The following is a 27584-nucleotide window of genomic DNA, read 5'->3' on the forward strand; positions in this document are numbered from 1 at the left end:
ACCTATAATTTTTCCATATTTTGGTCCACAGAGTCATGTGAGGTCTTGTTTTTTGCGGGACGAGTTGACGTTTTTATTGGTAACATTTTCGGGCACATGACATTTTTTGATCGCCTTTTATTCCGATTTTTGTGAGGCAGAATGACCAAAAACCAGCTATTCATGAATTTCTTTTTTTTGGGGGGGGGGGGCGTTTATACCGTTCCACGTTTTGTAAAATTGATAAAGCAGTTTTATTCGTCGGGTCAGTACAATTACAGCGATATCTCATTTATATCATTTTTTTGTTTTGGCGCTTTTATACGATAAAAGATATTTTATAGAAAAAATAATTATTTTGGCATCGCTTTATTCTGAGGACTATAACTTTTTTATTTTTTTGCTTATGATGCTGTTTTGTGGCTTGTTTTTTGCGGGACAAGATGATGCTTTCAGTGATACCATGGTTATTTATATCCATCTTTTTGATCGCGTGTTATTCCACTTTTTGTTCAGCAGTATGATAATAAAGCGTTGTTTTTTGGCTCGGTTTTTTTTTTTTCTTACGTTGTTCACTGAAGGGGTTAACTAGTGGGACAGTTTTATAGGTTGGGTCGTTACGGACGCGGCGATACTAAATATGTGTACTTTTATTGTTTTTTTTATTTAGATAAAGAAATGTATTTATGGGAATAATATATATTTTTTTCCTTTGTTTAGGATTTTTTTTTTTTTTTTTACACCTGTGGATTTTTTTTTTTTACTTTTTTACTTTGTCCCAGGGGGGGACATCAAAGATCGCTGATCTGACAGTTTGTACAGCACTCTGTCAGACAGTGTACATACTTATTTTTTAGTAATGCAATTCTTGGATGCAAATTTTGGGAAAATTCAGCAAAGGCAGCAAATTCAAATGCAAGCTTGTCTCTAGTTTAATATGTACACTGCATTTACTGTATGCACTGGATTGTCGGTGAATAGAGTGGCATTATATTAGTCCAGAGTGCAGCTACTTGTATTGTTTTTGAGCCTACAAGTGGTAGGAAACAGGCTCTTTGGATGCAGAGAGTCTCTGAAGGGTGGGGCATTGAGGAAGTCTTTGAAAGGAGAGGATAGATCAGATTAGCTATTATTTCTGCATTGTGTGGCTCCAGAGGTGGTGCAGCTGCTTCATACACAGAATCTCTTAGGTGAGTGTAATTCTGCACACACAGTCAGCTCGGGAGATAGAAAGGGAAACTTACAGCAACACACATCTATCATATACCACTTTGTTAAAAAAAAAATAATAATAATTCAATGTTTGCTATGTTTGGTTGTTCTTACCTTTAATTGTAAATATTTCTTGATTATATTTTTCCTTTTTTATTGTATGTGTTAGCTGATCTGTAAAAAAATATATATAGTCATGTGGAAGTGTGTATTTTTAATCCAGTTATTCTGTACATTGAAAGGTCTTTCATTTCCTTGCACTGCTTATATATGATGTAATTTTGTTATGGATTTACTGATACTTCTGTACTATTATTTTGGACATAATGTAAAGTTATTGATCACTAGTGTTCAATATTATTTTGTAAGGTTTGACTAAATATTAGAAACTATTGCATCCCATAGTTTTGTTTGCCCATGTTAAATGTGATTGTCATACAGACACAAAGTTGCTGGTGTTGTTCATGCAGATTAGCCGTTTCATGAGTGCAGGGTGTTGTGGGCCTTAATTTGCATTTGTCACCAGATTTAACTATACAGCTTGCATCCACTACTAAAGCATTTATGCAGGACTATATGTTTTACTGTGGGCCTAAAAACTAACAGGCGGGTTGTTGATACTTACCTCCTGCCTGCTGTGTCTAGCGCCAATTTCTGCTGGGACAGAGTGGACACAGACTGCTACTGCCATGATTCAGTGGCTTCCACTGACGTCACGTTGATAGAGAAGCGGCCACTTTTCTGCTCAACTCTGTACTGCCAATATCATGCCTAACTATGGGGAGCCAGCTGTTAATCAGCATGAAGTTGTCACGCCTGTGTCACTGCCGGGTAGAACAGGCAAGTAGTTAGCAACTACCTGCGTGTTAGTTTTTAAGCCCACAGTAAAAAAAAAAAAATAGTCATGGATAAACCCTTTAAATATACAGTACTCATACTATATCTCTTGTAACAGAGGAGATAGGTGTACTAACTTTGAAAATTCATTGTAAGAATGGCTATATAATCCTGAAAGTCCAGCTACATGCATTATTCTGGGTCATGAAATGTGTCTAAAATGTATTATACAATTATTCAGACATAGGTTTTCTCAGTAAACTCACCATCATCAAGGGTAATAGAGCCATATACAGTGGCATGCAAAAGTTTCGGCAACTCTGGCCCAAATTACTGTTATTGTGAACAGTTAAGCAAGTTGAAGATTAAATGATCTCTAAAAGGCCTAAAGTTAAAGATGACACATTTCCTTTGCATTTTAGACCCCCCCAAAAAAAATAAAAATAAATCAATACTGTATTTTTTTACATTTTAAAAATTACAAAAAGGAAAATGGGCCAATGAAAAAGTTTGGGCACTCTTGGAGATTTGTGTGCTCAGATAACTTTGACCAAGGTTTCAGACCTTAACTAGCATTTTAGGGTTATGGCTTGGTCACTATTATCATTAAGAAATGCCAGGTGATGCAAATTTCCCAGCTTTATAAAAACCCAGCCTCCTTTAACCTTGTGCCAAAACACAGAAGCCATGGGTTCATCTAAACAGCTGCCTAGCACTCTGAAAATAAAAATGGTGGAGGCCCACAAAGCAGGAGATGGCTATTAGATGATAGCAAAGCATTTTAGCATTGCCCTTTCCTCAGTTCGAAATGTGATTAAGAAATGGAAGTTAACGGGAATAGTAGAGGTCAAGATAAGGTCTGGAAGATCAAGCAAAATTTCAGTGATAGATGCTCATAGGATTGCTAGAAAGGCAAATAAGTACCCCCCACTTTACTGCAAAAGACCTTCAGAAAGATTTTGCAGGCTTTAGAGATTGTGTAAATTGTTCTACTGTTCAGAAACATGTGCACAAATATGGCCTTAATGGAAGAGTCATCAGAAAAAAACCTCTCCTGCATCCTCACCATAAAATTCAGCTTCAGAAATATGCAAATAAACATCTAAACAAGCCTGATGCATTTTTGGAAACAAGTCCTGTGGTCCAATGAGGTTAAAATAGAGCTCTTTGGCCACAATGATTACACATTTGTGTTGAAAAAAAAGGGCACAGAATTTTAAGAAAAAAACATCTCGCCAACCATTAAGCATGGGGGTGGATCAATCATGCTTTGGGGTTGTGTTGCAGCCAATGTCACAGGAAACATTTCACAGGTAAAGAGAAGAATGGATCCAATGACATTTCAACAAATTGTTGATGCAAACAACACCATCTGTAAAAAAGCTGAAGTTGAAAAGAGGATGGCTTCTACAAATAGATAATGATGCTAAACACATGTCAAAATCCACAATAGACTACCTCAAAAGGCACAAGCTGAAGGTTTTACAATGGCCCTCACAGTCCCCTAGTCTGAACATCATTGAAAATCTGCAGCTAGACCTCAAAATAGCTGCAGGAAGAATGGATGAAAATACCTCAAACAAGAATTGAAAGACTATTGGCTGGCTACTAAAAGTGTTTACAAGCTATTATACTTGCAAAATGGGGTGCTACTATGTACTAACCATGCAGGGTACCCAAACGTTTGCATCGGCCCAGTCTTCTTTTTGCAATTTTTTAAATGTAAAAAATGACAATACTTTTTTTCCCCTAAAATAAAAGGAAATGTGTCATCTTTAACTTTAGGCCTTTTAGGGTATGTTTGCATGGTCAGGAACCGGCATCGCTTTAGACGCAGCACATATCAGCTCCGTCCAAAGAGCTGCCGGCTTTTGAACGCAGGTGATTCTGCATGTGTTCATTTAACCGTGCGGAATCACAGTGCCCAATACATTGGACGGGAAAATTGACATGCTGCAGTCTCGAAAGACGTGCCGCATGTCCGTCTCCGCAGGGAAGCTGGAGGCGTCTGTACACGCATAATGGACATGGGATTTATTCAATCCCATCCACTATGCTGTAACATATGGCTGCTATGGGATGAACGCTGTGGATGTACGTAGCGTCCAACCCGCAGCGTTTACTGACCGTGGGAACATACCCTTAGAGGTAGTTTCATCTTCAACTTGCTTAACTGTTCACAATAACAGTAAAACAGTAATACCAGAGGTGCAAAAACTTTTACATAACACTGTAATAATCTATACTCTTTGTTTTGTGAAATCTGGTGTCACGCTCACTTTAATACTAAGTTCAGAATTTAATATTTTACAATGATTCATTCTAAAGGTGATTTTTAATTTCTTATCTATTTTTTAAGTTTTATTATTATACTCACCAATGTGGAAATTGCAACTCCAAATTGTAAAAGTCATGGAATTATAAAAATAAAAGGATCAATAGACATGTTTATGTTATGCAAATGATCAAAATATGGAACAAGATTTTCAAAACATCTCCGTTTATTCAGTATGAGCACCATTCTCAGTAATACACACACTGACATACCCTGGCATTTTACCGATGTGGTTATTAACAGTTGTCTGAGGAGTGTTCAGTCATGCTGAATGCACTTGGACCCGCAAATCATCAAGATCAGTAGCGTAGCTACCGGGGGGCAGAGGGTGCGGGCGCCCCGGGCCCGGTGCTCAGAGGGGGCCCATCCGGAGCTACGCTACTGTAACTGTATCGGCACATGCAGCGCGCCGATACAGTTACCTTCTGCAGCAGAGCAGGGGGAATCGATATCCTTGCTCTGCCGCCGGCTGCTATGGGGCCCCTGAGCAGGCGGGGGGGCCCGTGCCAGCAGTGGGCCCCCCGCCAGTCATCGCAGGGTCAGCTGTACCGGCTTTTAGCCGATACAGCTGACCGCAATGATGAGGGAAGGAGCACTGCGCTGCTTCCCCCATCATCCCCCTGTCAGCATCTGACATTGCTGACGCTAACAGCGGGCGTGATGAGTCACTGCCCAGCGCCCGCTGTCAGGAGATGAGCGGGAGCTCAGAGCAGCGCAGGAACCAGGAAGAAGAGAGGTGAGTATTTATTTTTTAAGGGGTGCTGTCTTATACTACAGGATCTGCCTATGGGGGGTGCTGTCTTATACTACAGGATCTGCCTATGGGGGGTCTGCCTAATACTACAGGATCTGCCTAATACTGAAGGATCTGCCTATGGGGGGTCTGGCTAATGCTACAGGGTCTGCCTATGGGGGGTCTGCCTAATACTACAGGGTCTGCCTATGGGGGGGTCTGCCTAATACTACAGGGTCTGCCTAATACTACAGGATCTGCCTATGGGGGGTCTCCCTAATACTACAAGGTCTGCCTATGGGGGTCTGCCTAATACTACAGGGTCTGCCTATGGGGGGTCTGCCTAATGCTACAGGGTCTGCCTATCGGGGGGTCTGCCTAATGCTACAGGGTCTGCCTATGGGGGTCTTTCTAATATTACAGGGTCTGCTTATAGGGGGTCTGCCTAATACTACAGGGTCTGCCTAATACTACAGGATCTGCCTATGGGGGGTCTGCCTAATACTACAGGGTCTGCCTATGGGGGGTCTGCCTAATGCTACAGGGTCTGCCTATGGGGGGTTTGCCTAATACTACAGGGTCTGCCTATTGGGGGTCTGCCTAATACTACAGGATCTGCCTATGTGGGGGTCTGCCTAATACTACAGGGTCTGCCTATGGGGGGGTCTGCCTAATGCTACAGGGTCTGCCTATGGGGGGTCTGCCTAATACTACAGGGTCTGCCTATAGGGGGTCTGCCTATAGGGGATCTGCCTAATACTACAGGGTCTGCCTGTGGGGGGTTCTGCCTAATACTACAGGGTTTGCCTATGGGGGGTCTGCCTAATACTACAGGGTCTGTCTAATACTACAGGATCTGCCTATGGGGGGTCTCCCTAAAACTACAAGGTCTGCCTATGGGGGGTCTGCCTAATACTACAGGGTCTGCCTATGGGGTTCTGCCTAATGCTACAGGGTATGCCTATGGGGGGTCTGCCTAATGCTACAGGGTCTGCCTATGGGGGGTCTGCCTAATACTACAGGGTCTGCCTATAGGGGTCTGCCTAATACTACAGGGTCTGCCTAATACTACAGGATCTGCCTATGGGGGGTCTCCCTAATACTACAAGGTCTGCCTATGGGGGGTCTGCCTAATACTTCAGGGTCTGCCTATGGGGGTTTGCCTAATGCTACAGGGTCTGCCTATGAGGGGGTCTGCCTAATGCTACAGGGTCTGCCTATGGGGGGTCTGCCTAATACTACAGGGTCTGCCTATAGAGGGTCTGCCTAATACTACAGGGTCTGCCTAATACTGAAGGATCTGCCTATGGGGGTCTGCCTAATACTACAGGGTCTGCCTATGGGGGTCTGTCTAATGCTACAGGGTCTGCCTATGGGGGGTCTGCCTAATACTACAAAGTCTGCCTATTGGGGTTCTGCCTAATACTACAAGATCTGCCTATATGGGGGTCTGCCTAATACTACAGGGTCTGCCTATGGGGGGTCTGCCTAATGCTACAGGGTCTGCCAATGGGGGGTCTGCCTAATACTACAGGGTCTGCCTATAGGGGGTCTGCCTAATACTACAGGGTCTGCCTGTGGGGGGTTCTGCCTAATACTACAGGGTTTGCCTATGGGGGGTCTGTCTTATACTACAGGGTCTGCCTATGGGGGTCTGCCTAATACTACAGGGTCTGCCTATGGGGGTTCTGCCTTATACTGCAGGGTCTGCCTATAGGGGTGCTACCTTATACTACAGGGTCTGCCTATAAGGGTGCTGTCTTATACTACAGGGTCTGCCTATAGCAGTACTGCTTTGTACTACAGTGTCTGCCTGTGGGGTGCTACCTTATACTTAAGGGTCGGCCTATGGGGTGCTGCCTTATACTACAGAGTCTGCCTATGGGGAGTGCATTATACAATATAGAGTAGGCCTATGGGCAGTGCATTATACTATATTGAGGGCATTATACTATATTGAGGACTATATGGTATATTATACTATATTGAGGACTATCTGGTGCATTAAACTATATTGAAGCCATCTGGTGCATTATACTATATGGAGGCTATCTAGAGGGGCATCATACAGTGTGGGGATTACAGTGTTGGAGCCATCAAACAGTTTGGAGGCTACTAAGGGGTCAGTATACTGTGTGGGTGGTACTATACAGTGAGGGTGCATTATACTGTGTATAAGAGAGCATCATACTGTGTATAGGGCAGCTGTACAAGGGCAGACTCGGGACAATATTAAATGTAAAGTGGGCACTTATTGTTATAGGGGAACTCAGGTTACTGTGACTATCAAAAGGAGCACACAGGGCAATATTACTTTCTAGGGGGCAAAATATGGGCACTGTTTTCTAGGGCACTTGCACCCAGCATTGCTATATTGTAGAGGGGTGCTTTTGAATTTAGAGGGCACACAGAACCACACAGCAGGTGCAGTAATAAGGACACACACGGGAGCAGCAGCTCAGTATTGGGGTATCAGGGGCAGTAATAGGGACACAAACGGCAGCAGTGGCTCAGTATTGGGGTATCAGGGGCAGTAATAGGGACACATACGGCAGCAGCGGCTCAGTATTGGGGTATCAGGGGCAATAATAGGGACACATACGGCAGCAGCGGCTCAGTATTGGAGTATCAGCAGGATGAGGAGTTTTTGCAGGTTGGGAATAGATGGTGATGGGGCTGGAATGTGAGAAGTGAAATGTGTCTTTGTAATCTCTGCAGGTGAGTTGTTGCTGGAAGAAGTTGTCATGTTGGTCTGGGCCAGATGGAAAAGACGGGAAAAGTGACGACTCAATCAGAAAGAGCCTCTGCGGTAAGTCATTATCTGTAACTGTGCAGTGATCTGTTATATGTTCTGTAGGGCTGGTATCTACCACTGACCATATGGCGGTAATATCCATGTTGGTCTTTGTATAGAGATTATCTTCAGTAACAGCATGGTCATCTGCTGAGTAGTGTTGAGCATTCCGATACCGCAAGTATCGGGTATCGGCCGATACTTGCGGGTATCGGAATTCCGATACCGAGATCCGATACTTTTGTGGTATCGGGTATCGGTATCGAAACAACATTAATGTAAAAATGTGTAAAAGAGAGAATTAAAATAAAAAATATTGCTATACTCACCTCTCCGACGCAGCCTGCACCTTACCGAGGGAAGCGGCAGCGTTCTTTGTTTAAAATTCGCGCTTTTCTTTCCTTTACGTGAAGTCCCGGCTTGTGATTGGTTGCGTCGCAGTCACATGGGCGACGCAACCAATCACAAGCCGTGACGTCACGGGAGGCTGGACACGCGCGCATTTTAAAATGAGCGCTTGTCCAGCCTCCCTTGACGTCCCGGCTTGTGATTGGTTGCATCGCGGTCAACCAATCACAAGCCGGGAGGCTGGACACGCGCGCATTTTAAAATGAGCGCTTGTCCAGCCTCCTGTGACGTCCCGGCTTGTGATTGGTTGACCGCGATGCAACCAATCACAAGCCGGGACGTCACGGGAGGCTGGACAAGCGCTCATTTTAAAATGCGCGCGTGTCCAGCCTCCCGGCTTGTGATTGGTTGACCGCGATGCAACCAATCACAAGCCGGGACGTCACGGGAGGCTGGACAAGCGCTCATTTTAAAATGCGCGCGTGTCCAGCCTCCCGGCTTGTGATTGGTTGACCGCGATGCAACCAATCACAAGCCGGGACGTCACGGGAGGCTGGACAAGCGCTCATTTTAACCCCTTCCCGACATGTGACGGAATAGTACGTCACATGTCGGGACCCCCGCTTTGATGTGCGCTCCGGCGGTGAGCGCACATCAAAGTCGCGACATGTCAGCTGTTTTTTACAGCTGACATGTGCGCGCAATAGCGGCGGGTGAAATCGCGATCACCCGCCGCTATTAACTAGTTAAATGCTGCTGTCAAACGCAGACAGCGGCATTTAACTACCGCATCCGGCAGTGCGGCCGGATATGAGCGCATCGCCGACCCCCGTCACATGATCGGGGGTCGGCGATGCTCCTCCATTGTAACCATAGAGGTCCTTGAGACCTCTATGGTTACTGATCGCCGGTGGCTGTGAGCGCCACCCTGTGGTCGGCGCTCACAGCACACCTGCATTTCTCCTACATAACAGCGATCTGATGATCGCTGTTATGTAGCAGAGCCGATCGGGCTATGCCTGCTTCTAGCCTCCCATGGAGGCTATAGAAGCATGGCAAAAGTAAAAAAAAAAAGTTTTTAAAAATTTGAAAAAAATAAAAAAAATATAAAAGTTTAAATCACCCCCCTTTCGCCCCAATCAAAATAAATCAATAAAAAAAAACCCCAACCTACATATATTTGGTATCGCCGCGTTCAGAATCGCCCGATCTATCAATAAAAAAAAGCATTAACCTGATCGCTAAATGGCGTAATGAGAAAAAAATTCGAAACGCCAGATTTACGTTTTTTTGGTCGCCACGACATTGCATTAAAATGCAATAACGGGCGATCAAAAGAACGTATCTACACCAAAATGCTATCATTAAAAACGCCAGCTCGGCACGCAAAAAATAAGCCCTCACCGGACCCCAGATCACGAAAAATGGAGACGCTACGAGTATCGGAAAATGGCGCAATTTTGTTTTGTTTTGTTTTTTGCAAAGTTTGGAATTTTTTTTCACCACTTAGGTGAAAAATAACCTAGTCATGTTAGGTGTCTATGAACTCGTAGTGACCTGGAGAATCATAATGGCAGGTCAGTTTTAGCATTTAGTGAACCTAGCAAAATAGGCAAGCAAAAAACAAGTGTGGGATTGCACTTTTTTTGCAATTTCACTGCACTTGGAATTTTTTTCCCGTTTTCTAGTACACGACATGGTAAAACCAATGATGTCGTTCAAAAGTACAACTCGTCCCGCAAAAAATAAGCCCTCACATGGCCAAATTGACGGAAAAATAAAAAAGTTATGGCTCTGGGAAGGAGGGGAGCGAAAAACGAAAAAGGAAAAACGGAAAAAGCTCCGGGGGTGAAGGGGTTAAAATGCGCGCGTGTCCAGCCTCCCGTGACGTCACGGCTTGTGATTGGTTGCGTCGCCCATGTGACTGCGACGCAACCAATCACAAAGCCGGGACGTAATTTTAAAATCCTTAAGGGCCTGAAATTACGTCACGGCTTGCTGTGATTGGTTGCGTCGCCCATGTGACTGCGACGCAACCAATCACAAAGCCGGGACGTAATTTTAAAATCCTTAAGGACCTGAAATTACATCACGGCTTGCTGTGATTGGTTGCGTCGCCCATGTGACTGCGACGCAACCAATCACAAAGCCGGGACTTCACGTAAGGAAAGAAAAGCGCGAATTTTAAGCAAACAACGCTGCCGGTTCCCTCGGAGAGGTGAGTATAGCAATATTTTTTATTTTAATTCTTTCTTTTACACATTAATATGGTTCCCAGGGCCTGAAGGAGAGTTTCCTCTCCTTCAGACCCTGGGAACCATCAGGAATACCGTCCGATACTTGAGTCCCATTGACTTGTATTGGTATCGGGTATCGGTATCGGATTGGATCCGATACTTTGCCGGTATCGGCCGATACTTTCCGATACCGATACTTTCAAGTATCGGACGGTATCGCTCAACACTACTGCTGAGGTTCTCCTCCACTAATAGGGCGCATCACCCAGCTGTAATCAAGGATACCTGGTTAGGGGCCCACTAAGAAGCTTCGCCCCCCTGAACCAATACTCCAGTTACGCCTCTGATCAAGATCCACGGTTGGCAGCTCTCTTTGGAATTGCCAACCAATGACATCCCAGATATGTTTGATGAAAGACATGTCCTGAGATACTGCAGGTCGTGGTGGTATATTTAGCCATGTAGGTTTCTCACTCACAGTAGCATAAACAACATGTTCCTCCTTCTTTGTCTTGAATGCAATAATAGCCGGAGTTTTGTCTGGAGACCATAGAGATAATATTACAAAGATGCCTTCACAAGGAAACGTCACAACTGTCCTACTCCCAGGATTATTTTGTGGAGTGGCATAATGTACAGTAGCTGCACCCCTCTTCATTTCAGGTGCACAGCTCAGCGTTACATTGATTTATTTGTGGAACCAGTGGTACGGCCAGTTTTCCACTGTATCCCATGAGAAGTTTTTCAAAACAATGCTAGGCCGCATGTTGCTCATGCTACTGTGAGCGCTTGGCCTAAACATGCTACCATTGCCTGCAGTGTCTCATGACTTCTCTTCCATCGAGCACATCTGGGACATCATTAGTTGGCAGTCGCAAAGGGAAGTGCCATCTGAAGATTTTGATGATTTACATGCTCAAGATCATTCAGTGTAGCAGAACATTTCTTAGACGACCATTAAACCCCTAAGAACAGTGCAATTTTTCATTTTTGCGCTTTAGTTTTTTCTTCTCTTTAACTCACAATAACTATTTGATTTTTCCATCAACCTAGCTGTGTCAGGACTTTTTTTTTGCGGGACAAGTTGTACTTTTGAATTGCACAATCAATTTTATCATAAAAACCGGGAAAAAAATCTAAATGTGAAATAGCAAAAAAATGTGATTTCGCAATGGATTTTTTTTTTTTTTACTTACAGCATTTGGTTTATTGTGAAAAAGACCAGGTAATTTGTTTGTCCAGGTCAGTATGATTGCAGCCATAACCAAACATGTATAGTTTTAATTTTATAAGTGGTGCTATAGACAGCAATGCCACAGTATTGCTGTATACTCCTATGAACAGGGCCAAGTATGTTGGTGCCCTTGGCAGATAAAGCAAATTGCGCCCTCCTTTCACTTCCAATAACCAAACCATGCAAACTACCAGTAATATGGGTTTATACTATGATTATACATTATTTCTTTACTTGAATATTTAATTAGTTAGATTTACTCACGTGTAAGCAATGGTTGATTATGCCTACCAGTGCTCCATTCATTAATTTGGGAGTGCCAAAGATGAGCTAAGCCCAACGCTCGGCAGCAGTGCCATTGCTATGAATGGAGCGATAGAACCATGGTTCTCAGGATTGATGGGGGTCTTAGTGGTAAGACCCCGAGAAATCTGAAAGTTATTCCTTATCCTACAGATAGGGGATAGCTTTCAAACTTGAGAATACCCCTTTAAAGAAAAGGGGGCAGAGATAGATGGAAAACAAGCAAACACTGCAATAGATTTGGACACTAAAACTAGGGCTGTGTTCCCTACAAGGTGCTATGATTTGTTTGTACAGCCATTTTGTGCTGAAAGATTCCCTTTAAGGCCGGAGTCACACTACAGCGAGATGCGGCCGAGTCTCGCAGGTTAAAAACAAGCTCTGGCACCGGCACTCCGAAGCGGAGCGTGCAGTTCTATGTATTGCTATGCGGCCGCACGCTCCGCTCTGAAGTGCCGGTGCCAGAGCTTGGTTTTAACCTGCGAGACTGGGCCGTATCTCGCTGTGTGTGATACCGGCCTTAGGAGAAGGATACAACCACAAATAATCAGCTCATATTTTCCCAAGGTGCATTCTGCTCCAGTGCGGGACTCATTATGTAAGATGATGTCTAGTACCAGTCGCTCAGGGTCCTATTTCTTTCTGCTCCAAACAGTCATGTCGACATTCCTCCACCTCTTATGTGCTGCCCCTCAATCAATGCTACTGCACATCACCAGCACGCTTTTTACATGTCAGCGGCATTCTCCACATTGACTGCTGCTAACACACTGTGTTTCTGCCTCTTCTGCATTTTTAGCAACCATTCTCTGTATTGGGTGGCCCTAGAGCCACAGGTATACCACCAATCTCACTCTCTGTATAAGGCCGGAGTCATGTGAGCGACGATTCTTTCATGCAAGAGAATTTTGCCAATTTTGCCAATTACACTCAGATCAAACTCTGTCAAAGTGTCAGTATACTGTGATCCGATTCTCTTGGATAAGATCACATGTGAGAAACTGGAGAGCAAGATTTCTCCATCTTCTCAATTGTCTGTGTCCGAGTAAATCAGACTGCACTTTGATGTCATCATCGGAGTGCAGTCCGATAATTTCCTGCATCCATAGACTTGAGTGGGTGCGGTGATCCGGTTTGCCCATCATGCTGCGACTATTTCTCATGCCGAATTGGCATAAGAAAAAAATGCAGATCAGCATTAGTCTGATGTATACGCTCTTGTGAGCGAGCAGTTACAGAGCGTAAATTGACATGTTGCAGATGACAAATCCACTGTGCTGGTTAATTTCCACTTCAGATTTTCTCCATAGCATGTAGGTAAGATTTAGAAAATCTGATTAGTAGGGGTCCAACATCGAGCACCCCCACCAATTCCCTTGGCACTGGGAACTAAGGAATTTGCTCCTCAGACCGTGTGGGATCATCATAACATAGAACCAGACCCCAATCAGAGGACAATAAAACATCCACACTCCTTATCTATGAACTGTTCCAATATTTATGGACATAACTGTTTGTCACTCACATAATGGTACTGTAATTTTGCTTCACGTCACCTGTCTTATCTATGGCATTTTTCTGTGCTGTGTTGTGTATAAATATGTGATTCTTCAGAATTTCTATTAGTCTTTGCCTGATGAAGAGACCGGAGTAGTCTCAAAAGCTTGCAATGTGTTACCATCTTTTCAGTTAGCCATTAAAAGGTATCAGCCACTGAGGACTCAATTCTAAATATTTTTCCATCAATATAAACATATGTGGATTGATTTTTCCATAATGAGTTGTAACTTTAAATGGTGTTATTTTGGGGTACATCATTTATGACCTCATTTTATTTTTCATTTTTTAATAGGAAGCATACCCACCCATTTTATTTTACGTCCATGTTTAACTTACAAGCAACCTAATAGGTGAGGGACAGAAGAAGTTAATTCTTGATGCTGGATCGTAACTCGTGTCACCTGTGCTCTGCCCCTCTGAACTTAATACAGTAAATGACATAGTAATCCCTACAGATCTAGTTACCTGAGAGTCATAAAGGAAAATAATGCGCAAAGCAACAGTGAAACATAGAAGTCATATAATATGAACTCACCCAGTGCAGAGAAAACCAAGGAATTTGTAGGAATAATGTATTTTAGAAATAAAAGCAGTGTTCCCGATGGACCAACCATATATGAGCGAATTTTAATTATTGATATAATTTATCTAAATGATAGGATAGGACTCTCATGGTAGACAGTATAGGTGCAAATCTCATCAAACGCTTTTACTGGTGTGATGAAATTATTATTTACAACCATAAGGTCATATTGAAATGTGACGGATTTGTTACAGGATTTCTAATGAACTAACACAATTCCATATTCACGATGCAGGACAGTATTCTGGTACTAAAAAGAATATTGTGAACCCAGAGAAAGAGAAGTGAAGGCAATGTTACTCTGCTCAGTGAGACCTGGAACCATTGATTTTTAAGGTGTGCTTGGAGAAAGCAGCAATATGGGTACGATAAGCAGGCAATGTAGGAAAGCAATTGGGACTGATTTCTTTATAAAAGGTGGGAAATCAGCATCACAAAGTTTTTGAAATGTTAAGGAAATGCCCTTTTAAGATTTCCACCAAAAATGTTAAAGTGTTTATGTCTTATTTTATACATTTATTTGTTATAGTGATGATGCCATTTTCCTATTCACTTTAGTTTAAATGGCATGCAAGATGGCTGCACTTCCTGTTTTCACTTAACAAAATGGCCGCTACAGCTTGAACTGAAATAGTTACATAATAAACACGCTAGTCTTTAGTAATTGCCCTAATTTTCTAATTAAACTAACGTTTGACCATATAAAATTTTGACCAAAAATCCTCTTATCCTTATATTAATTTTAGTCCCTAAATAACTAGACATGTTTGGGCCTTGATAAGCTTTCTTTTCATCATCTTTTTTTTCCATTATTGCATTCTAAGAGCCATAGCCTTTTTATTTTTCTGACAATTAAGTTGTGCAAGGGGTTGTTTTTTAATTAGGTACATTTTGGGGTAGTAAAAGAGGACCTGTTACATGTCCATAAAATGGGGTTGTTGCATTGCCAAAATCCCATCCCAAATTGTTTCCGCAATCCTTGGCAGTCACATATACCTTGAGTCTTGCTCAGGGACACAGTTTTTATGTCTATGTGAGCATGGGGATATGCATGTATGTTATAAGCTGATAATGCTTGTAATAAGCTGATAATGCTTATAACTTCACAATTGACCATTTTTTTGTTCAAAATAAAACAAAAAAGGTTGAAAACACTGCTGTACATAATAAGTTGGAAAATGCATTTTGAGTGTTTATTTTTTTTAAAAAGATACTGTTTTCATAGGCAGTTTGTTCCAAAACATTGCAATTATACTAGAATAGTAGGTGACTGGAAAATAACAATGACTGCAATTCAGATAGGTAATTTAGAGAAAATATGAGGAAATATTATTTGCATAATAATTTGGAACACAGTGTACATGTAGCTTGTATATCTATCTTTCAGATCCTTAAATGCCTCTGAGTTGCATGTTATCAATTCCCTAGGAATAACAGCAAGGATGACACCTTGAGGATCTTATTGAAGAACAGAACCTATGTCCTTATGTCAACTATTTAAAGGGAACCTACCAGTAACACTAACTTTGCACAATCAGAGTCAATGCAGGACAAGGTTAACTACAGTCACATATACACTTTACAGAAAAGCAGATGGTCTTCCATTATTATTGTAATATGTCTTACGCTTGAGTGACTGGTCTCTCCTTATCCACGAAGGCAGGGAGAGACTTGAACTCCACGGCAGCGGATTTGGAGAGGACCCGCTTGTCTGACTACTCCGTCGTGCGTCTCAGACCCTGGCAGCTTTCAAAGTATGTTTTTCTCTGAAATACTGCAGCGTTTCAGAGTGAAACATATCTTGCTGAGTTCATGCAGCCAGTACCTGAAAGATGCTGTCTGTGGATCAAGCAGCATGTATCATCTGTTCAGTTCCCTTTAATTTACCAAATGTTGATTTAAAAGGGATGTTTCAAAGATGCTTGTTTAATATGACTATGTAGCTCTTTAAAAGATATATGAAGTCCTTTATGACCCCAAAGTGCTGCTTCAGCAAAGAAAAATGACATTTAGAAGTTCAGTTAGAAGTGAATTGTAACGATACACTTACAGCTCCTTAGCCTATGTTGTATTCCTGAAGTAGCAGCCTATTCCCCTGGCTTAGTGACAGTGGCCAGTGACCAGAGCTAATGACCTGTCAATCAGCCGGTAGAGGGTGCTGCTACTTGGAAATGCAGAGGAGGTTGAGGAGCTGTAAGTGCATTGTCAAGCCCCAATGTGCTTCTAGACTGAACGTCAAAAATGTGATTACTCACTACTGAAGCGACAGTTTGGGATCATCATAAAGGGATCCACTGGTTTAACTTTTAAAAGGCTACACAGTCAAATAAATGGTTTAGCGGGAGGGTTAACATTTATGACCGGTTCCTTTTGAGATATATGAACTTTATACAAGGATTCCCCACACTCTGGATCCCAATATATGAGTCAGTGCAGAACTCAATCAGCAGCTCTCACTCTGGCAGATCCGAGCTGTCCTATAGCAGACATAGTCAGGATCTCTGTTGTAGTGGCAGATGCAAAGGAAATGTATATCTGACATATGTTCCCTCTAAATCACCTATTTGTCAGGGATGTGAATAGCTCGATCTGCAGTGATCAAACTGTACACAAAATTTCAATCCTTTCTAGGAGTCCATAAATCATATATTATGCAGTCAATTCTGGATAGTTCATCTAATATTGCAGTGAAGATGTTGCTTCATAATATGATTATTGGACAGAACAGTCAATGTAGTCAGAAGATAACTGTAACCACTCATGATGATGCTGGTGGCTTCAATATTTGTTTGAGAAAAGGTATCCCAATCACTATATGACGAGACATATTTCTTTCCTCTTTGTCACATTTATCAGATTACTTTCTTTCTAAAGTACAGAAAAGTACAATTGTATAATAAAAATACAATAAAGCTTGTAATATAAAAGAAATAATACAATAATGCTACATCTGGTGACATAAAAACCACAAACATCTGCTCCTCCACAGTTGTCAACTTACGATTTAGTAATAAGCACGTTAACACATACGTTCCCACCCAGACACAACATCCTGCCATTTACCTCTAGACTACAATTTAATCTTTTCACAGAGGTATAAAATGCCTGAAGGCGCTTTGCAGAGCATAGCAGTTTGAGAAGCTTTACTAATGTGCTTTGCATTCAGAAGCTCGGAGTTTCAGTGTATTCAGACTTGTTAGCAATTACGGTAGTTAATTACTAGCTTTAGAAAGTCATATATTTCTAATCACAGACTAAGACAGTAGCAGTTACGCATGTGCCCATACACACTAACAACTGTTTGGCCAACAGATATCCCTCACGACTATCCTATAGTCATGAACGCTTAGGTCATTCAAGCACGTACTGTATATGTTTCCTTGGGTGAGAAGAAAAATCTGCTGCCAGACAGCTATATTGTGCTAACAAATGACTGGTAAAGTTAAAATCCAACATACCTGATCTTCCTTGCCCCCGATATCTTCATTTGGGATAGAATCAAGATAAACCCATACACATGGAATAGTCATCAGGTTCAACTTACTTACCTCTAATGTCTATGGCCACCTTTAGGCTGGAGCTAAACATTGGGTCACAGGGCTAAAGTTTGTTTGTTTTTGCCACAGCTACACTGCACAGGTGAATGGGTTGCATAGCAGTCCCTAGGGTACCACGACTGGGTCCAACAGTCGCAGTCCTGATACCTAAGGAGACACAATGTGACCCCATTCACCTACATTACTTCGCAATGTGGCAGCAACTCAGAGTGATCTTTGGCAGAGTGATTTGCTGTGGTGTTGACAAAGTTAACAGGTAGCCCCACCCTTACACTCTCTCTTCATCTACATATTGTAGGTCTGTACCAAATCCATCTATACCATGCTTGAAAAGTCTGGATAAAATTTTATGATTAGAAATTGTGCACGATGTTCAGTCATTTGAAATTCCATCCCTGTTATTATGTTCAGTAGGATCCTTGTCAAGTGTGATAGTTTAGGGTTGGAACAAGGTATTCAGAATAGTAGTGGTAAGTTCACTGGCAGTTACCATGATGGTGGGAGCATTTCCAGACACATTAACTCATCTGGTTTTACCAGACCTCTAACTATAGACCCAGACTAGTCCCTTAAATAAATTAAAACCTCTAAATAAATTAAAACTGTGAAGCAGATCCCCCTAAAATAATCAGAACGTCAAGGCGAGCTACCCTAAAATGTACAAACCACAGATATGTCCCCTAAAAAGAGTCCTAGTAAGGCTACTTTCACACTAGCGTCGGGCACTACACGTCGCAATGCGTCGTTGTGGAGAAAAAACGCATCCTGCAAAGTTGCCCGCAGGATGTGTTTTTTCTCCATAGACTTTTATTAGTGACGCATTGTGACGCAGTGCCACACGTCGCAACCGTCGTGCAACGGTTGCGTCGTGTTTTGGCGGACCACCGCCACAAAAAAAGTTACATGTAATGTGCAGCGCCCCAGAGTCCTGGTCGTTGCAGTACTGTTGCTCCGCCACTAAGGGGAGTGATGGTACGTCTGATGGCACTTAAGGAGTTCACCTGACCAGGTATCACAGTCACACATTACACTTCACACTCTGGCCACCAGGGGGAGCAAAGGGTTCTATGTATTAGGCCACTCCTCACAATCTGGTAAAACTGGGGGCTGGATAGGAAGTTAGAGAGACGCTGACTGGGTTTTTCCCAGGCAACATCCTGTGGCAGAGGGTGTTGTGGGGAAGATTCAGGGGGGTCTCTGTCAGGGGTGGGATCCTGACAGCGGCCTAGCGAAAAGGACAGAACGTTACGGAGCCGCGCCTGCACCCGTTGCGGTGGCATCCTAAGAGAGGACACGAAGCGAGGTTTATTGTGGAGAAGTGAGAAACGAGATCACAGCACAAAGGAGAATAGAACCAGTAGGAGTCATGCCTTAAGATCGTGGCAACATCCTACTGAGGCGCGTAGCCGGTGGCCGGAACGCCGAGGAAGTATTGGGCTCCAAGCATTACTTCAGACAGTGGCAGGACAGTTAATTATAGGTTGGCTGTCTCACCTAAATCACCTAAGCAGACATAGGAGGCAATTGTGGGAGAGGGGCGTCTCTAGGGTCCCAGAATAACTCCAGGCCTACCCATCATACGGGTGCGTCCTAGCCATATCATCTGGGGGATGGAGAAGAACATCAGAACAGATACGAGAGTTGTGAGAAAGAACATCAGAAACAGACACAAGAGTTGTGAGGACTATCCCGTGGTGCTCAGCAGGGAGGTACTACAACACACAGGCGCTAGAAGGTAGGCACTGATTTCCACCTGCAAAGGAAACTCTGGATGTGCCTTCGGACTGGCCGGTCTCAGCCAGCCCTGTTAGCAGTGCTCTGGACTGCAGATCCCGAAGCCTTCAGTAAAGAGGTAAAGAGACTGCAACCCTGTGTCCTCGTTATTCATCGCACCTTGCACCACGCACCATCAACACACCTTTCATTGGACGCCCCTTAGCAGGGTCACGGACTGGGTCTAGCCACCGTGACAACCCCAGGACCGAGACAGAGAGGCCCAGTACTGAGTACCCCGCGGCCCTGCGTCTGGGGGCGCTCCAACTTGGCGTCACGAACAGGATCTACTTAAGCCTGAAGAATCAGGTCATGTGTGCCTTAGAACTGTGTCTGAATTGTGCTTGAACTGTGACTTATTGCAAAGACTGTGTATTGCCGATTCCCTCCAAAACCGCCGCCATTACAGCGCTAAGAGGAGCGCAGGAGAAGAAGAAGGGCGTGGAAGTGGGCATAAACAAGCTGAAGAGCGCGAAAGACAATGGCCGCCCAGTCTAAATATTTCTGTACTTTGAGGACGTGTTCGTCAGCAGCCGAGATCCGCCTCCTGATTCTCAATGGAGGGCGGAGACAACGAAAGCGAAACCGCCCACGAAGGAGAGAGCGGGAAAAAGACCAGGAAGTGAGCCACATGGAGAATGCCATGGCTGACAGCTCAAAACCAGAGTGTGGGGTGGAAGCGGAGGACTCCCCCAGCTACCCGGAAGAGCAGAACGGTCAAATCTCCACAGTCAGCACTGACCTCCTGCAGATCGAGATGGAGGAATTAATCGGGCAGCTCCTTCAACTGTGGATGGAGACCAAGGCCGCACCCCAGGAGACGCCAGCGGAGGATTCCCCGACATCGGTCCCTGTACCGCTGCTCGAGCTGCTGCCGATGTCTCCACCGATGTCACCGCCAGCAGAGCCAGCCGCGAGGGAGGACGCCGCACCGGCCGGTAAGCCCGCCGACCCTGCCCCGCTAGCGGAGGACTTGCTGATAGGCCCAGTCACAGCGCCACCTCCCCCTGGGACCTATCGACTCCAGCACCTCCTTCCCTGGGACCAGGCCACGGGCATGGAGCACCTCTTAAAGGCCCCGATCTCGGCAATTACCTTGCCGGGCGAGGTCTATGCAGAGCATACGGTGTGCCGCTGGGTGAACCCAGGGTCCAACTTCATGGGGTTCCCCGGGGTGAAGATGTAGGAAGGGGAGTTGGTGGAGGCCCTTAGCTGGGAGGCATACCAGGCCCAGCTGGACCAACGATGGGAGAAGGAGGAGAAGGAGTACCAGGGCCCGGCGGGAGGCCCATCACCAGAAGGACCTAGCAGTGAAGGACCGGGCCTGCAAGGACCACACCACCCACCAGGCCCCACGCAGGCAGGGCATCGTCACCGCCTTTAGACTCCGTGGAGGCTGGGGATTCATTAAAGAGCCGGGCCTGTATGCTGAAGTTTTTGTGAATCGGAGGGCTGTAGACTCCCACCTTAAAAAGGGCCACCCGGATCGGGATCTCTACCCGGGGGATGAAGTCACCTACACCCGGCACTTTGGGGAAAAGGGGTGGTTCGCCCTGAACGTCCACAAGAGGCGAAGCTCCGTGACACCCCCGACCAAGGTGCCGGAGAAATTGTCCCCCGTGGCGAAGGCGCTCCCTTGTGGTCAGGCTACAGTTACCACCAAGACCACCGTTGCCACCCCGACGTGCACTATCGTCAAGACCACGACCTGCACTAAACTGACTGCGGTGATGGCTAGTGCCCAGGCCATCCCAAGATCTAAAACTGTGGGTACCCAGACCCCTGTCTGGAGTGAGGAAGCTCCTGGAGCAACATCTGGTAGCTGCAGGTATTCGGGTGGATGGCCTCGCCCATTGCTACCTGTGGAGCTGCCGCCACCTCAACAGGAGTAAACCTTGAAACTGGAACCATTGTAAATAGTTAACTGTTTGTCTTCCTGATGCTTTGCTGCTTTAAAACCCGACCAGGGTTATTCTTAAAGGGGTCCCTTTGTTTACCCGGGATCCCTATTGTTTTTGCTTTTTGTTTTTGTTTTTTTTCGTCATTGTTTACAAAGACTGCTGAATCATGGACGGTGAATGGTTCACAAACTGTGTTGTAAATAGTTTGCACCTTCTTAAAGGTGCCCCCCCTACTGGTTTTACAAAAAGGAGAACTTTTTGAAGAGACTGTTCTTGAATACAGCGCAAAAGTTCTTGCCTTTAAACGGACTTGCAGATAGAGAGTCTGCACTACTTCCAAAGAGACTTGAGTCCCTCTTAAAGGGAATGTTCACGTGTTGCACTTAAATATGATGTTGCCTTAAGAACAAGTTGGATTGTAATAATGTTTACATAGGAGTAGTAGGTAGTCAGTTAGATAGCAATAGGAATTGTTTAATGATGTTACTAGAGATTGAGGACAGGAAAGAGTTGGAAGCCGAATTTCAATAAAGTGATCCCGTAGGGGTTAGTGAGTCCTCCTGGAAACCATAGAGAGATGGTTGATTGATCTTGTACTGTGAATAAAAAAAAAAAAAATGAGCTAATAGAGGAAAAGAGGCAGTAGGCCCGGACGAGTAGCCAGGCGGTCATGCATGTTCAAAGTAAAAACGTTGTATTTAGAAAATAAAGACAAAGTTAATTTATATCTTAGAGTTTTATAGTAGGCCTTTAGTGGGTTCAGCTTATACGCCCTTAAAGGAAAAGTTAAATTATTGTTCAAAATTTGTACTTAGTAGATAGAATACCCGGCTGGGTAATGATAGTTATTTATAGTCGAGTTAGTCGTAAGTGTTATTTAAAATCTTAAGCACTATGTAAATGTTTTTGTTTGTAACGTTCAAGCGTCCTCACCTCCCATAAAGGGAAGCACTGTTAAATTTACTTGTTCATTGCATTCCAAAAATTTGTATGTCTTTTGCTAATATGTATTGTTGTTCTTCTTTCCCAGTCCGGGAGAACTGGATTTAACCGGGCGGGAGTGCAGCGCCCCATAGTCCTGGTCGTTGCAGTACTGTTGCTCCGCCACTAAGGGGAGTGATGGTACGTCTGATGGCACTTAAGGAGTTCACCTGACCAGGTATCACAGTCACACATTACACTTCACACTCTGGCCACCAGGGGGAGCAAAGGGTTCTATGTATTAGGCCACTCCTCACAATCTGGTAAAACTGGGGGCTGGATAGGAAGTTAGAGAGAAGCTGACTGGGTTTTGCCCAGGCAACATCCTGTGGCAGAGGGTGTTGCAGGGAAGATTCAGGGGGGTCTCTGTCAGGGGTGGGATCCTGACAGCGGCTTAGCGAAAAGGACAGAACGTTACGGAGCCGTGCCTGCACCCGTTGCGGTGGCATCCTAAGAGAGGACACGAAGCGAGGTTTATTGTAAAGAAGTGAGAAACGAGATCACAGCACAAAGGAGAATAGAACCAGTAGGAGTCGTGCCTTAAGATCGTGGCAACATCCTACTGAGGCGCGTAGCCGGTGGCCGGAACGCCGAGGAAGTATTGGGCTCCAAGCATTACTTCAAACAGCGGCAGGACAGTTAATTATAGGTTGGCTGTCTCACCTAAATCACCTAAGCAGACATAGGAGGCAATTGTGGGAGAGGGGCGTCTCTAGGGTCCCAGAATAACTCCAGGCCTACCCATCATACGGGTGCGTCCTAGCCATATCATCTGGGGGACGGAGAAGAACATCAGAACAGATACGAGAGTTGTGAGAAAGAACATCAAAAACAGACACAAGAGTTGTGAGGACTATCCCGTGGTGCTCAGCAGGGAGGTACTACAACACACAGGCGCTAGAAGGTAGGCACTGATTTCCACCTGCAAAGGAAACTCTGGATGTGCCTTCGGACCGGCCGGTCTCAGCCAGCCCTGTTAGCAGTGCTCTGGACTGCGGATCCCGAAGCCTTCAGTAAAGAGGTAAAGAGACTGCAACCCTGTGTCCTCGTTATTCATCACACCTTGCACCACGCACCATCATCACACCTTTCATTGGATGGCCCTTAGCAGGGTCACGGACCGGGTCTAGCCACCGTGACAACCCCAGGACCGAGACAGAGAGGCCCAGTACCGAGTACCCCGCGGCCCTGCGTCTGGGGGCGCTCCACATGCGTGGCCGAAACTCCGCCCCCTCCTCCCCGGACCTTGCAATGGGACAGCGGAAGCATCCTAAGACTGCTTCCGCTGCCCACGTCGGGCATTTTTTTCACAGCATGCGTCGGTACGTCAGGCCGACGCAGCATGACGGCCCCGTACCGGAGCTAGTGTGAAAGCAGCCTAAGAGAACCACTAAACCAAAATATACCTTAGACACTTATACATCAGCTCACTCCCCGTTTGTGTGTCATGTCGGACGCTGTTCAGACTAGGTCGTTCGACAGACAGCGGTAATTCCGCTTTTGACCACTATTTGCTCATTGGCGTCGGCTAGATTTTATCTAGCTGTTCCTGGGTTAATTTACCTGATCCTTGGATTGGAAGCTGGGCCATGCCCATTGCCTTTAAATAGTTCTCCTGATCATTGGGCATCGCCGATTATAGCTTCTGTCTTGTGCGTTGTTATCTCGGTCTGGAGTGGAGAGCTGGTTGTTGGAGATTCGTTGCTGGTGGTGTATTTTCCTTAGTCTTATTTACTCCTTCCTATATTTGTATTTATTTTGCCCTGCACATTTATAGTGTATTCCTGAGAGACTGCGGCGTGGTGTATATTTTCCTTTATCCTTGTCTGTGCTAACTGTGGGTATTGGTGTATTACCTCTTCACTGGGTGGTGGGCTGAGGTTTCAGCCTAGGGTTGAAACAGGAGACAGGGTGAGGTTCGAGGCCTGGACACGCACACCATCAGTGTAAACTCCAGGTAGAGGGTCAGTCAGGATTTCCCTAGTCTGAGGGAAATTGCAGGGGGCCGGGTTATTAGCTCTCGCTCACCTAGTCTCCCCGTGACATTATAATCGGCCCAACAACAAAAAAGAGAAAAAAAAAAAAAGGGGGGTTTCTTTTTTTTTTTCTTTTGTCATGGATCCCATGACTTCCATAACCCGCCAGTTGGACGCGCTGTCCCTACAGGTCACTGAGTTGAGGGGGGCAGTTCAGCAACAGGGACTAGCAGTATCTAATGTGCAAGCTGGAGCGACACGAAGAGTTGCTGAGCCTAAATTCCCTTTGCCTGAAAAATTTGCTGGGGAACGCAGTAAATTTGTTTCTTTTCGTGAAGCTTGCAAACTATATTTCCGTATGCGCCAGATCTCTTCGGGTAATGAGGCTCAGCGTGTGGGCCTGGTGTTGTCATTGTTAAGCGGGGATCCCCAAGCATGGGCGTTTTCTTTGCCATCTGATTCTGCTGCATTTGACTCTGTGGAGAGTTTTTTTTCCTCTCTTGGAAAAATCTACGATGAACCTGACAGAATGGCTCTAGCAGAATCTAAGATACACACTATTCGCCAGGGGGAGCGAGTTGCAGAGGATTACTGTTCTGAATTTCGTCGCTGGGCGATCGATACACAATGGAATGATCCAGCATTGCGGAGTCAGTTTATTCATGGGGTTTCTGGAAGGGTTAAAAAAGCCCTTCTGATGTACGAGACTCCTGCTTCTCTAGATTCCGCTATGAGTCTGGTTGTCCGCATTGATCGCCGTTTGCGTCAGGGGGAGCATGAGACACCGCCTATGGGAGAGGGTTGCTGCAGGTGAGCCCACGGAGCCTATGCAAATCGCAGGGGTGTCACATGTGAAGCGTCGAGCCCCTGAGCTCAGGAAGCAGGGAGCCTGTTTTTACTGTGGTAAATCTGGTCATTTTAGTAACATCTGTCCTCTGCTGTCTAAGAAAAACGCAACGGCGGAAAACTTCTAAGCTCAGAGGGTGTGGAGGAGACCAATCTGAGCTTATGTATATCCTCCATGGTGGTTTCTCAATGCATGCTCCCTGCTAAGGTTTTTATCTCTGGCAGTGAGCTGTGAATTACTGTTTTTGTGGATAGTGGTTCAGCCACAAATCTCATTGATGAGGAGTTTGCGCGCACAGCAGGTTTTAGGATTGAAAAACTGTCTCATCCTATCCGCGTGGTCACCATCAATGCTGCTCCTCTCTCTCAGGGGGAGATTACTGAATTTGTGGCTGAGGTGGAACTCCACATTGGGGTTCTACATTCCAAGCGGGTTACATGTAAGGTGCTCAGGAATCTTCCTGCTCAGGTGGTTTTGGGTTTTCCTTGGTTGTCCATGCACAACCCGGTAATTGACTGGAAAACTCAGGACATAATTCAGTGGAGCGAGTTCTGCCAGGAGAATTGCCTGGCCACATGTGTGGCTGCGGTGACTTCAAGCGTTCCGGAGTCACTTCTGGATTTTGTGGATGTGTTCTCTGAAAAGGTTTGTTCAGAGTTGCCGCCACATCGTCCCTATGACTGTTCTATCAGGTTTAAACCAGGGGCCAAGTTGCCTAAAGCAAGGATGTTTAACATCTCCGGTCTGGAGAAACAAGCGTTAAAAGATTATATTGCTGAAAGCTTGAGCAAAGGGCACATCAGGCCATCATCCTCGCCGGTGGCAGCAGGGTTCTTCTTCGTGAAGAAGAAAGATGGTGGATTACGCCCGTGTTTGGATTTCAGGGAGTTGAACCAGATTACAGTTCGTGATCCATACCCTATGCCTCTGATACCAGATTTGTTCAACCAGGTGGCGGGTGCTAAGTGGTTTACCAAGCTTGACCTCAGGGGGGCGTACAACCTCATAAGAGTCCGTCAAGGTGATGAGTGGAAGACGGCTTTTAATACCCCTGAGGGTCATTTTGAAAATTTGGTGATGCCTTTTGGGTTGACTAACGCACCTGCAGTGTTCCAACATTTCATCAATGATGTGTTCTCGCATGTTTTGAGGAAATTCGTTATCGTGTACCTAGATGACATCCTCCTATATTCTTGCGACCGTGATGCTCATTTAAATCATGTCAGGCAGGTGTTACAGCTTCTCAGAGAGAATAAGCTGTATGCTAAACTTGAGAAATGTGTATTTTCTGTTCAAGAGTTGCCTTTCTTGGGTTATATTGTGTCTGCTTCTGGTTTTAAAATGGACGCCGCTAAGGTGCAAGCGGTGCTGCATTGGGAACGTCCTGATAACCTGAAAGCACTTCAGCGGTTCCTTGGGTTTTCTAACTACTATAGGAAATTTATCAAGGATTTTTCCATCATTGCTAAACCGCTAACTGACATGACTAAAAAGGGTACCAATTTCTCCGTTTGGCCTGAGGCTGCTGTGCGCGCATTTGAATTTCTTAAGAACAGTTTTGTTTCAGCCCCCATTTTTGTGCAGCCAGACGTATCAAAACCCTTTGTTGTGGAGGTCGATGCGTCTGAGGTTGGTGTGGGGGCAGTACTATCTCAAGGCTCATCTTTGAGTGGTTTGCGTCCGTGCGCCTATTTCTCCAAGAAACTGTCGTCCGCCGAACGTAACTACGATATCGGCAACAGGGAGTTGTTGGCAATCAAGTTGGCCTTTGAGGAATGGCGACACTTCTTGGAGGGGTCGGTACATCAGGTTACTGTTATTACCGATCATAAGAATCTGCTGTATTTGGAGTCAGCCAAGCGTCTGTCCCCCAGGCAGGCTCGCTGGGCATTGTTTTTCACGCGGTTCAATTTTGTTGTCACTTACAGACCGGGGTCTAAAAACACTAAGGCGGATGCTCTGTCTTGGTGTTTTCCGGGGAGTGAACCTTGGGAAGATCCAGTACCCATCCTCCAAAAGGGTGTTGTGGTTTCAGCTCTCACTACCGAGGTTGAGGCTGAGATTGCCGAGGCTCAGGAGGAAGTACCATCTGAGCTTCCCATTAACAAATCTTTTGTACCGCTTCATCTCCGCTTAAAGGTTTTGGCGGAGCATCATGATGCTGTCCTGGCTGGCCACCCAGGGGTTAGAGGTACCTTGGAGTTGGTGTCACGTCGGTTTTGGTGGCCCAAGATCCGACAGGACGTGGTCTCATACGTGTCAGCTTGTACCACGTGCGCTAGGGCTAAGACGCCCCGCTCCCGTCCTGTTGGCACACTACTTCCTCTTAAAGTACCTAGCAAGCCATGGACGGAAATCTCCATGGATTTCATCACTGATTTGCCCTCATCAGCT

The 27584-nt window shown here is 45.1% G+C and overlaps 1 protein-coding gene across 1 annotated transcript in view; it reads left to right on the top strand.

Moving 5' to 3' along the window:
* Positions 1-1135: 1135 nt before the first annotated feature.
* Positions 1136-27584, top strand: part of LOC143818238 (uncharacterized) — a 208967-nt gene continuing 182518 nt past the window's right edge. The window contains exon 1 of the mRNA XM_077299601.1: positions 1136-1169. The gene's annotated coding sequence lies outside the window, so the exon portion shown is untranslated. The remainder of the gene's footprint in view (positions 1170-27584) is intronic.

The sequence above is a fragment of the Ranitomeya variabilis genome, chromosome 3, assembly GCF_051348905.1.
Source record: "Ranitomeya variabilis isolate aRanVar5 chromosome 3, aRanVar5.hap1, whole genome shotgun sequence".
NCBI classification, from domain to species: Eukaryota; Metazoa; Chordata; class Amphibia; order Anura; family Dendrobatidae; genus Ranitomeya; species Ranitomeya variabilis.